We start from the raw sequence: 12,621 nt of genomic DNA on the forward strand, positions 1-12,621 counted from the left end.
CATATAGCATATGCATGCATAGGTTTTATTTTATATTAATATAATTATTTCTTGATGTGTTTCTTTATTGACCTAATTCGTACTTAATGTACATATTCCCAGATCAGTGAAATATACCGACGATTATTCCTAGTTCTTAAGCCCCATTTGCTCAATACTGTCACAATCGGAACAATTTCACCATATCCTTAAAGCGCTCCAAACCTGTTTCATTGAGCCACAATCGTAACCTTCCATAACAGGCTCTCAAATTATGCTAAATCATTCTCTCTGCGCTCTTACAATTATGTTGCGCGCGCGAAACGTCATGCGAAAGAAAATAAAAAATAATACGAAGTGGGTTTTATTTAGCAAAGGTTCTAAAACTAATAAATCCCATGAGTCCAACACAGCTGACCTCTATTTAAATGTATGCACATGAATGTTATAAGTTCATGTATTTTAATACGTATAAATAATAACTTTCTTTGTGCGAAACTTGTGTTTTTTATATTGCGGATAAATATCTTTATATTCATACATATGTATGTACATGTATGTACATTTGTACATACGAACATGCATAATATGTGTATGTTATGTATAGATAGTTTGGTTAAAGAACACGATCTAAAAGTTTAAAGCTGTATATCTAAAATAATTTGTCTAATCTTGACTTAACTGAAATTCGCAGCGAAAAGATTCTACAACTTTTTCTACTGCACAACTTGAAGAAGGTCGGTAAAGAAAATGCTGATAAAGCCGTAACAAAAGATAAAGATAAGAAACACACATAACGTGTCGCGTGATGCAAGGATTGCCCAATATGATGAAATTAAAAAAAAAAACATGAACATGAATGCGCATGCAACAAGCGAAGAGGTTCAAAGAGGACGAGAAGAGGAGAGGGCAGCACCACACAGAAAAAGGGGCTCGCTTTTTATACTCTAGCATAAAGTGAGTGGGGTATATTAGTTGTGCCCTGCTGTCCTTGTGTCCGGGTGCTGCATCAGTTAGCGAGGGGGCGTGGCAAATCGGAAGCGCCTTATCAATTTGACAGTTAACGCGTTTAAAGCTGTTATTGAACTGCTAACGAGTATTGTGCAGTCGGTTAAGCCCGACTGCAACATTCCTACTTGTTATAATTTATACTCTGCCTCGTTTTGCTTTAGTTTGATTTGGTTTTATTTTTTTCGTTTGGTTTTTTGCTGGCTTTATCACAAAGCTTTTTCATTAGGGATTCCAATTACTTGACTACGATTCTTGGCGGGGGGAGTTGTATCGGTGTATGGCCTGGAGAACTGGTGTTACATATACATATGTACATATGTATGTATGCATGTATGTATGTGTGGGCCGGGTCTGTTGTTGCAGCTGCCTGTTGATTTCTTTTGTTTTTGCAATGAAACTGATTAAGCGTAATGTGAGAGCAATGCGGTCGCAAATTGCCTCAGAGATTTACGTTTTTTTTCTCCCTAAATTATTATTATTTCTATTTCATGGGCATATATGTATGTATGTGTGTACATGTATGTAGGGTTACCCTGTAGTTCTTCTGGTGTCAAGCGGCAAGCCTAACGATCTGATGCATCACCGTTCGAATTGATAAGGGCATTAGACAAAGACAGGTACAGTTTGTGGCAGGATTTAGTCGCATAACTTAATAATATTTACATACATATGTACATATGTACATAATTAATAAAATATATGTATAAGCATATGTACATAAATATGTAAGTATGTAGATAGCATATGATGGACCAAAAAGTATGCAGATATTTGAAGCTATGTATGTAACTATGTAACTGGCTTAAAAATAATGAAATGAATCCATAAGATTAAAAAATGCAAATGTCTGTATGTGCATACATATACAGTGACAACTCTTCCCGCTCAAGAGGATTGTTCTCAATCCTATAGAGGGACAATAGGTATAGCCTAATAATATGTCAGACACTGTTCGCCCAAGAGGGGTGTACGCTTGACAGAAGTGTTCGCTAGAAGAGTTTTCACTGTATATTGACCTTTGCTCTCAACTAACAATTTTGGCTACCTGTACAATTCATAAAAAACAAGCCGAAATAATGAAGACACAATCCTTTTTATACTTTAAATATGCAACACTTCGTATGTATGTACATCAATTATGATGAACAGAAATAAGCAGAACGTTGAGCAACAATAATAATAAAAATAATAATGTCAAAAATAAATTTAAATCACTTTTTAAGGCTCACATGAAAAAATTAAAGCAAATAATAATAACATATACATATGTATGTTTGCATGCATGCATGCATGTATGCATGTATGCATGTATACATGTATGTTTGTATATTAACGATGTATACAAATTAAAAGACTTCCCCGTTGACATTTCTGGGTCAGCGACCCAAAGAGTTAAACGAGGCGGCCGCAGTAAACAGAGTAACTGAGTGAACCGCGGGGACAGGCAGCGTGCGGAAGGGGATCGAGGAGTATGCGAAGTAGTGTCCAATGCCCAACCCAAGTTTATGGCATTTGTTGCTGTTGCTGCTGCTGCAGTTGTTGTTGTTGTTGTTTTTATTGAATATGATTATGTGGCACGCTGCAAAAGCGAGCGTAAATTATTTATTACACAATTTCGCAACAGCAACAACAATGAAAACAAATAAATTTTTGCATTTGGCAGCAGCCACGCAAAATGTGACGAAAACGCCGCCGCCCGCTTCAATAAAAATAAATAATAATTCATATTTACTATAAGTAGCAGCACCAGCAGCAGCAGCGGCGGCGGCAGCAGCAACAACAACAACAAGAACCAATTAGGCGTTGCGGCTGCTGTGGCTAAACAACTGTAAATTGTGCGCCTGCTGCTGAAAAGCCTGCGCAGCGGCTGCGCAGCCGCAGCGCAAACGGAGAGCAAACGCAGTAGAGTGAAACGAACGTTGGCGGGAGGGGCAGCAGCGCGGGGGCTGGGCATGACAAAGATGCGAGCTGAGCTGTCTGTTCGACACAAATTACCGTTAAATTAAGAGCTCGCCTTCAGTCACTTAAACACGCTAGAGTGAGAAAGACATAGAAAGAGAGAGAGAGAGTGGGAGAGAGATGGATGTAGGGCGGGGAAAAGGCTGGATTATAGCAGAGCTTAAGTCATTGGGGCAGTAGTATTGAATAATCGCAGGGCAATCAACAGCTCAGCTTGTTATCGATAAAATTGCTATCGAAATGCAAGTCTTCTGGCAAACTTTGGCCATAAAAATAAATATTATTTTTGAGAAGTAACACTTTCTATGGCCTCCCTGCTGCCATTTTTACCCCGCATCTTGATGACCTGCTCTTGATAAGAGCATGCTGCTGCTGCAGCAGCAGCAGCAGCAGTTGCCCTCGCCCAAGCCAATTGCAGCAACAAACTCAAATGAAGCGCAAGCGGCAAAAGTTGCCTTCAGTCGAACTCGTTGGGTTCTGCCTAGGGCAAGGGGCCAAGGGCTAAGGGCCAGGCGGCAGCCAGGCATCAAGTCAGCCAACATAAAGAGAGGCAGCAGCACGCGACCACAGCGTCACATGTGCCGCAATCTTGCACAGCCCAGCCCCCAATGTTGCTGCCCCCTTCACCACACATGGCCCCCGCCCCCTTGGCCCAACGCCCTATCTAGGGACACGGGCAGCACTCTGGCATTGGCGAGGCAGCTGCGAAAACGCCAAGAACGTTGACTTTGTGGAAAGCGCAAAAGAAGTCAGCAATAAAAGCAACACAAGGCGATATAGAAAGGGCATAAGACGATGATGATGATGATAATGATAGAAATAATGATGATGCTGAGGCTGCTGATGATAATGATAATTACGAAATGAGATGGATTAAAAGGAGGGGAACGCGCGCAGGCTTATGCAACTCGATGCTGTGTGTACTTAGAGCAGGGCGCAGCGGGGGATTGGGCGGTGGCAACCGCAGTCTGCACTGGACCGTTGACAATTGCTAATATTGTTTGGGGTTGCCACAGCTTTTCGCTTTGATTTTTTACAGTCATAACTAACGACAAAGCATTCAATCGTATCCCGATCTGGCAACGACAAAAGCTGAGTGTCAGCCCTCGCCTGGCTGGCCGCGTGGCACTGCCCTGCCACAACAGAGCTGAGCAGAGCAGAGCACATCAGAGAATCCGCATCCACATCCACATCCACGGCCACATCCACATCCACATCCACATCAACTGGGTCACTGACCTATCAAGTGCAAGACCTATTGAGCAGCACGCCAGGCAAATGGGAGAGCCCAGAGAGCTGGCGAGAGGGTTGTGTGCCGGCTGTGGCAAATGTGGCAGCAAATGTTGCCGAGGGGCAGCGCCACAGAAAAACTCGGGAAAAACGCTGAAAAAATGCTCCTCTCCGATACATAAAAACGAAAGCGCAGGCGAAACAAAAAATTAAAATAAACGAAGGGGGCGCCCGTTGCTGTTGCGGAGAGTTTGGCCCAGCGAAAAGTGTTGCCAGCCGAGCGATGGGTTCGTTGGCGGCATAGGGGACTGCCGGGGTTGGGGTTGGGGTTGGGGTTGGGCCTGTGGAGGCGTATGGGCGCACACTTTAGGTGTCAAAGCGTGCGAATGCGAAGGGGCCAGCGAACAGCTCAAGATTTTAATGTATGTGCGCGCCTCTCTCTCTCTCTATTTATGTGTGTGTGTGTGTGTGTGTTGAGAACAAATGTGGCAATTTTATTTACATTTGCCCAGCGCATTTTGACTTTGGCAGGTTGCCCAATGCTGGAGGGTCAGGTCACATCAAAAGTAGGCCCCTGAATTAGGGTAATTCTGTATTTTTACTAACTTCGCAACAAGCTGGCAACGGGTCGCTTCAAAGTTAGTTAGCTTTTATATATTTCTTAAGCTTTTTGCAGCCACTTTGCTGAAGCACCGACTGGGGAGAAGTCCACTAAAAAGGGTTCACCAGTGAATGGGCTCAACCTATACGAGGGTAAACGAAATGAGCTACAATCGTAGCTTAGGAGATGATAAGATACAACGCACAACATCTAAAGTAACTTCAGATATATATTATAAATATGCAAATTTTTCAACAATTTGTAATTACCCATACTTCCGCATACACTGGCACGATTATTAATTGGGTTCTATTAGGTAGGTGGGTGGTAGACTTTCTCTGAAAAAAAAAGAAGAAAGTATTTATAGTTAGAGCAAGACCACATATACAGTGAGAGATAGTATAGGAGAGAAAGAGATTACTGAATATTCATATTTATACAAAATGGAAAAGTGTAAGAGTATCAGGAGAGATAAAATCTATTAGTTCACTTAATACCAAAGCATGAAGACCAGCAGCACCTACTCGAATCCATGAGAATCACATAGAAGAACATCATTTTATAATACGTTTATATTACTTTTGCAGCGCACCGAGAAGTAAATTGAGTCTGCATTTGGTAGAAGCATATAAATACATGATACATGTTTATGTACATATACAGGCAAGGCTGGGCACACACATACGCACACATACATTAATTCACACTTATATTGACACTGACTTTTCAGTTCGGGCCTTTTGTTTTTATCTTTTAATTTTCAACATGACACTTGTACTCATTTTCTTACTGTGGACAATTTTAAAAATTTTCCTTAAGTTTCCTAAAGTTCCTAAAGCCGAAAAAAGTCAAGGTAAAAAATAGAAAGGGAAAGGAAAAATGGACCACAAACTTGAAATACAAAATATAATTTTGACTCTAATATTTTTTTTCACACATGTTCTCAGTATTTCGTAAAAAGCAGGTGATACAACTAAAATGAAATCTTCCCACCCAAAGAATTCGGTTAAATATGATGGACCAGTCCAAAATATAAAAGTAAGTTAAAGTCGACAAAAATCGAAGCATAGAAAATATATTTAATTAATTTCTGTATTTAAAGACCGATGACTTTTCGTAAGCTTAAACGTTTCAAAGATGTAAAATCCACATGGGTTTAAGGCTGTCCGACTGTCTGCCTGTCCGCCCCTTTGTCTCGGCCCCACCTCCGTGCCCCGCCGCGGTGTAGCAAATCAAACGTAACATTGAAACAGTAGCCGGACAAGCAGCCGAGTCAAAAGCAACAAAATGTCATGATTTACAATAAGAAATCATATATCTCGTCGTCGCAGATGCTTTGCTGTTTTTTTTGTTTTTTTTTTTGTATTTATTTTTTTATGTGGTCTCAAAAAACAACAAACCTGAGCTGACAATGAGCGCCCAAAGGGTTTCAAACTGGACGCTCCCCCTGCCCCTGCCCCTACCCCAGCCGATCCGCAAACTTCACGCAGCGCACACAAATACAAACAGGCCAACAGATGGATGGATGGACAGTGGGACGGACGGACAATCGAATGAGAAATAAAAAGAGAGAAAAAAAAAACAAAAACTATGTTACAAAGACAGAGTAAAGAAAACATTTAAAATGGTAGAAGAAAAAAAAACTGAAACTGGCTAAGAAACTGGGCAACTGCCAAGAACAGAGTCCGGCCAAGGGGTCGCTGGGGGCTGGGGAACGGGACGTGCGTTTATTTTGTGTAAGACAGGTAGCTGGCGAGTTGCCGCTCGACTCCGGCCATTGTCTGCCGCTCGGTCCTCGATCCGGGCTCGGGCTCGGAGCTGGCATTGGCACTGGCAGTGAAAAGTGCGCAGTTAAAAAATCGGTCGCCGGAGCAACCCACAGACAGAAAAAGATCAACATAATCGATGATGTGGTTGTAGTTGTAGCCAACCCGCAACCCGCAACCCTCCACTCCGCTCCGCAACGCTCGGCTCTGCCGTAAATGTGTTAAAAAACGCGCAGCGAGATTAAATGAGCATAAAATACAGCGCAGCAAACGTCGAACCGCGTGTAGCGAAAAAGAGTCGAACCGAACCAAAAAAAAAAAAAGAAAATAAATATAAAAAAAAAGTATCTTTAAGATGCCAGACACGAAACACGTCGTCGACTGGCGTTCATCAGCGGCGACCCTGCTGACTGCCTGACAGACTGCCCACAGTTGAGCACAGGCCGAGTTCCAGGCCCAGGCCCAGGCCCAGGCCCAGTCTCGGTCCCGGTCTCGGTCCCGGGTCCCAGTCTCGGAGCCAGTCCCCACTTGAAGCCTGGCCTGCCCTCGAGCCTTTCGCCAATAAAATATGCATGCTGAGCTCGGCTTGAGACCTGGGGCAACCGCTGCTGATGGGGCCTCAGCTGCTGGGCCAAGGGGAGGGTCTGCCGCTGCCGTTGCCGTTGCCGGTACAATCAGCGAGGAGAACTTCATAAAGTGAAAATGTGTAGCATATATTTTGATGATACTTCGTATGCATGGGCGTGTAGAGGGCAGGCCTTAAAGGCACAGCCCATACCCTGCGATCGGTAGCAAAAAAAAAGCATGGGGTTTATTCTGAATGCACTAATTTACCATTTTATATCATTATTTAAATGACATCGTCAAGTGTGGTTCGAGCATTTAGTTCAAGTTTTCTAAAACTGTGCGACCCTTCAGGTTCCCGGGTACAGCATCTTTTGTTCCAGAGAAGCAGACAAAAGCTCATCAAAAATTATGCCCCGCAGGCAAATGATGGCATGAAAAATAAACCAGAAAGCAGGCAACAGCTACAGCTGAAATTATACGCAATCGAAGCCAGCGAGCAGCTTCTGTGCAGCAGCCAAAAAAATAAAAAAATAATAAAAACAAAAAAAAAAAAAAAAAAACGAAAGCTACATTGAGAGAAGGCGGACAGGCGAGCACATCCTCCGCTGAGATACACTGCCTCCGTCCAGGCCAACTGCTCGAGCAGGCTAACAAATTATGCTTCGCCTGGCCATAAAACATTTGTGTTAGCCCAAGAGCTCTGGCAGGCTCCTCGGTGCGAGCAGCCTGCGTATCACGATCGCCTGAGCAGGGGGAACACAGAGGGTGGGGAGGAGGCGTGTCAGGGGCGAGACTCGGGCACACGCATCGAGAGCTGGACAACAGGGACCTGGAAGCTGGGGCCTGAAACCCGGTACCAGGGACCGACCAGTTACCATTTTGACCGGCCAGCTAGTTCTCGATCTTGACTGTTGCATCAACGCCTCAAACTGCGGGCTGCGAGGCGCAGCAAAGTTTTAATCATGCGTTCGTGTTCGCCAAGTTTTAGGTTTGTCTTCTCTTCATTTTTTTTTTTTTTTTTTTTTGGATTTTAGCCAACTTGTTGCTGTTGTTGTTGCTGGTTGTTGCCGTGCTTTTTATAATGATTGCATTTATCATTTATTCTGCGCGTCAACCAAATTATATGCCTGAGCTTGCAAAAGGACGAGGGCTGCGCAGCTGGCGGGGCACCCAGCCAGTGCGAACCCATATTAAAATTGGTTCGTTCGATTTGGGCCAGGCGAGGGGCTGCCATGTGGCATGCATTGATTTTGGTTCGATTGTTGAGAATGTATAGGAAATTATATATTATTTATTGAAGTATTGAAAAATGTTTCTCGACCCAGCGACTTTACTTTTGCTGGTTCAACTCAAAAAGAAAGCTTCCGCAGATATGTTAACATACATTAGAGCGCATTGAGAATTGTCTTCAAAGTAATAAATGCGAATATGTGCAATTCTTTTCAGGTCAGCTTGTAATGAAAGTTGATAGCTTCACTGTGACAAGGCTCAGTTTTGCCCATTTGACCCAGAGATACAGTAAATTGGCCAAGCGCAGCGCTTGCTCCAGAGTCTGTAAGCGGTTGCATATGCTTTTTGATCCCAGTCGCCAGTCTTTGAGGTCAAGATTTATTGGAGCATAGAGGACTTGGACATGGGGTGGCTTCAAGTTTCGCTTTCGTTCGCAAAGATTTCGCTAGAAACCGAAGAAAGAGAGACAATCATGCCGCTTGATGAGCTGAGCAGCACGCTGATAAGATACTAAGCGCAGTGCCAGCCGCCTAACCATTGACAGGCACTGCCCAGCTGGATGCCCAGTGGCTGGAAGAAGAAGCAGCAGCAGCAAGTGGACCGACTCACACCTCGGCCAGTTTGTCAGCAATTACAGTAATTCCAATTAATACGCAGCAGTCGTCGCCTATCCCCCTGCTGCAGCCCTGTTGCTTGTACCGCTCGGTAGGCACTTATTTTTTCTAATTTGTGGCGCGTGTTGCATGCCACAAATCTCAAACTCAACGAGGCTCTGCTCTGTTGAGTGAGTGTGCTGTACACATATACACACGCACACACACACACACGCAAATTAGCATGAAAGCGTAAAAAGTATCCATAAGATACGAATGGCAACAGCACGCCACTGACACGGCAGAAAACGCAAAATTATTATATCTAGATGCTTTGCCAGCTGAAATGATAAATCTAAACAACTGTCCCCTCTACCCCTCTGTTAGAGGGTACGGGCAATGGCTGGCAACCAGTAGCAGGTTGGGTGTAGGCTGCATTCAACTCTAGATTCGGGGCTGCAATTATAAATTGCAAAGAGTGCGGTCTGCGGATTGCGAACTGCTAGCTGGAGCTGGAGCTGCAGGAGCTGCTGGCACATGGAGCTGGTAATTGCCCTCGGGGGGAAATCAACGTGCTGCTGCGGCAGCAACAAATGCGAGTTGCAGTTACTGCCACAGCAGTTGTTGCAGCGGAAGCTGCAACAGGCATTCTATGCAACTTTTACCATACAATTCTAATAACTGCAGGCGCTGCTTTTTTTTTTCGTAGTATCTTTGGCTTAAAAGGAAGACTTCGCAGATACATTTCGATTAAGGCAGCAGCAGCAACAAAAAATCAGCTCTCACTCTTCTTTTTTCTTCTTCTTATGTTTTCTGTTTTGAGTGATAAATGCAGTTGCATTGCGGATTCAGTCACTCTGCTGCTCGTGGCCCAGCACCATTTGTATCTGTATCTATAGCTGTATTAGTATCTGTATCCAGGCATCTGTTGCTCTTGCTGCTGTTGCTGCTGCTGCTGGAGAAACCCCTATAATTAGTATTTAAAAATTGTTTTTCCGGGTTTTATTTCTTATTAATTGATGTTGTTGTTGTTGCTGGAGGATACAAACGTTGACTGTCTATTTGGTGCGTAGTTTGCAATTGCAAACCAATGATAAAATGTCTGCAAATGCTGATAAAACTATAATCCACAAAATGGAACCGTTATACATATTTTTATTACAATTATGAATATAGAAGTGATAGAAGTAAGCTATATATGAATATAAACCTATAAGAACATAAATATGCATTTGAATCTCCAATATAAAACTATTAGAGTTTTCTGGAAATGTCAAAGGCTGGATGATAAGCATTATTTAAATTATAAGTTAAGTCGCAATCAGTTTAACAACATTACGTGAATAATTATGCAGCTAATTTGCATAACACTCTATGTACTACACCCGTAACTCGCGACTAATCATAGTACCTCGACTGGAATACACTTGCAAAGAACATAGCTGGTATTTATAAGTCTGGACAGCGTACGCGACATGCATTTAGTGTTTCATAAATGGCAAAAACGGTGTGTGTGCGAGTTGTTGTGCAGTTGTCAGATGCGAGTAGCTCGCGCATAGCGTGAGCTCTGGCGATTGTATCTGTGAGATACATTTGCGCGATAAGGCAGGCGGGCGAGCGAGCGAGTGAGCGGAACGCGCCCGGCTTGCTGGCACATTGTTGATTAAAAATAAATTGTCAACTTTGACAGTGAAGCGGCAGTTTTATTTATAAACTAAATGGGTGCACAATGGAATTTTGCTCAACTGGCGAAGGGATCTGCTGCTGGAGCTCAACTCGTCTCTCGTATCTGGAAATTGGCATATTTATTTTTGGCTCTCTTCAGCGCTGGCAGACATCGGGGAGACTTTGGCTTTGGCACGCGCTGCGACTGCCTCTACCGCTGCCGCTGCCGGTTGTTTATTCTTGGCTGCTGACATCAGGCGCGGCCGCGCAGTTAACGGAATGTCTAATGCATGAAGGGACCGCCCAAGCGCCGCACCTGCACTGTCTTTCATTAAAATGCAGCCATTAACACTTTTTGCGGGCCCCTCTTTTCACTGGAAGAGCTCCGACTAATGGGCAGACACGGACTTTGCAGGCCCTAGGGGCAAAGCCTCACTTCCGCTGCGACACGCGTTGCTCGCGGACTTCTAAGCAGACTTCAAGACCGAGATCTTGACAATTGTGCATTGATTGTGCTTTTCTTTGTCTGGCTCATTAGAATCGCACAGCAGCTAGATTTACATAAAAAGCGGCCTAATGCATCCAGAACGACTTCTGTACGCGATCATTTATCAATGCCTGATTCGGTTGGCCATAAGCCCTGACATGACGCGGCAAATATCACATTTGATAAAGAATCAAAAAAAAAAAAAAAACCAAAATGCAACGAAATTTGTCAACCAGCTAACCAAAAATATGACGCAACACAAAATGTGAACTGCTTTTCAGCTCTCCGCGCTGAGAACTTTTCAGCCGTTGACATGGCAGCTAATGAATCTTAGCTGCCTCCAGAGATGGAAGCGAGAGCGAACTGAAACTCGGGGAACTGTGCGGCGCTTAATCCTCGCGATGATTTGACGCTTTCAGCGCGCAATTTGTATAATACGACTTGGTATGAATACTGTATCGAAACTGGTAATCAAATTTCACTGTAACAAATCGTACATATATAAATGAAAATATCTAATAGCTAAAGCTCCTAGGACATATTCGTAGACAGCACCTCTAGCTTCCAATTATTGGCTGATTTAATAACCATGTTATATTCACTATATACGATTAGTCTTTTGAATGCAATTGAAATTATTAACATGTATTTTTGTTGGATCTGGTAGATGGAAAGGAAAGAATTTTTCTAATGCTAGATAAAGTTGAATGGTTTCAGTACATTTGGAGTTAGACTAATCAGATTGTCTGTATAGATATTTATAGAATCCGCCGTTTTTACTAGACTGAAGCTATAATCCATTGAGAATTATTGACACATCATTACCCTTACCTCCATAACTTTTCTGTCTCTCTCTCTCAGCCAGATCTTCAATTTATACTTTCTTCAAGCTAAGTGTCGGCATCTTTACATAATTTTATTATGCTACTGCCACTTATTTGACGCGTTTGACCTGCTCTGAAATGTGCTATGCTCATGTTTTACTTGATTTCGGCACCTCGCATCTAATAGGCTGCATAAATTAAGGGCATAATGGTCATTAATTTATTGGTATTTACAAAACTTGAGATTTGTTCCCAGGCATTGACAAAGAGATTTTGTGCATAATATTTGTTGAGCATTTGGTGTAATATCAATTTTCCCAACACCTGCATAAAGAATAAGATCAATAAACCCATCGTATAGGCTGATTGAAAACTCATCAATCCGAAATTATGCACGACAAATTGTGTATACGTAATGCGGCTGGCGTGCACCATAACGTCCGTTATTTGACTTTCCCAACATAAGCAGAATAATCATAACTCGAATTGGAAATTATGTAGTACTTCGAACTCCGAGGAGGCCCCCAATAAGGGCAATCAAACAAAACACAGAGCCGCGGCGTACGCAGCATAATAAACTAAATGGTAAACAAATATTGGTAAACGGAACGCTGAGAATTTTGGGTGAAGAAGAGCTTTAACTTTTGATTCTTTGTAAGGTGACAAGGCGGCCCCACCGCCACCAAACAATTTGATGTGTGCAATGGCA

At 43.0% G+C, this 12,621-nt stretch overlaps 1 protein-coding gene across 8 annotated transcripts in view; it reads right to left on the minus strand.

The window, feature by feature from the left end:
- Window positions 1-12,621, minus strand: part of hid (head involution defective) — a 207,097-nt gene that overhangs the window by 22,209 nt on the left and 172,267 nt on the right. For all 8 annotated transcript variants that reach the window (XM_032434372.2, XM_032434374.2, XM_032434373.2 and 5 more), the window contains one exon: window positions 5,050-5,118. The gene's annotated coding sequence lies outside the window, so the exon portion shown is untranslated. The remainder of the gene's footprint in view (window positions 1-5,049; window positions 5,119-12,621) is intronic.

Source organism: Drosophila virilis, chromosome 3 (genome assembly GCF_030788295.1).
Source record: "Drosophila virilis strain 15010-1051.87 chromosome 3, Dvir_AGI_RSII-ME, whole genome shotgun sequence".
In the NCBI taxonomy this organism is placed as follows: Eukaryota; Metazoa; Arthropoda; class Insecta; order Diptera; family Drosophilidae; genus Drosophila; species Drosophila virilis.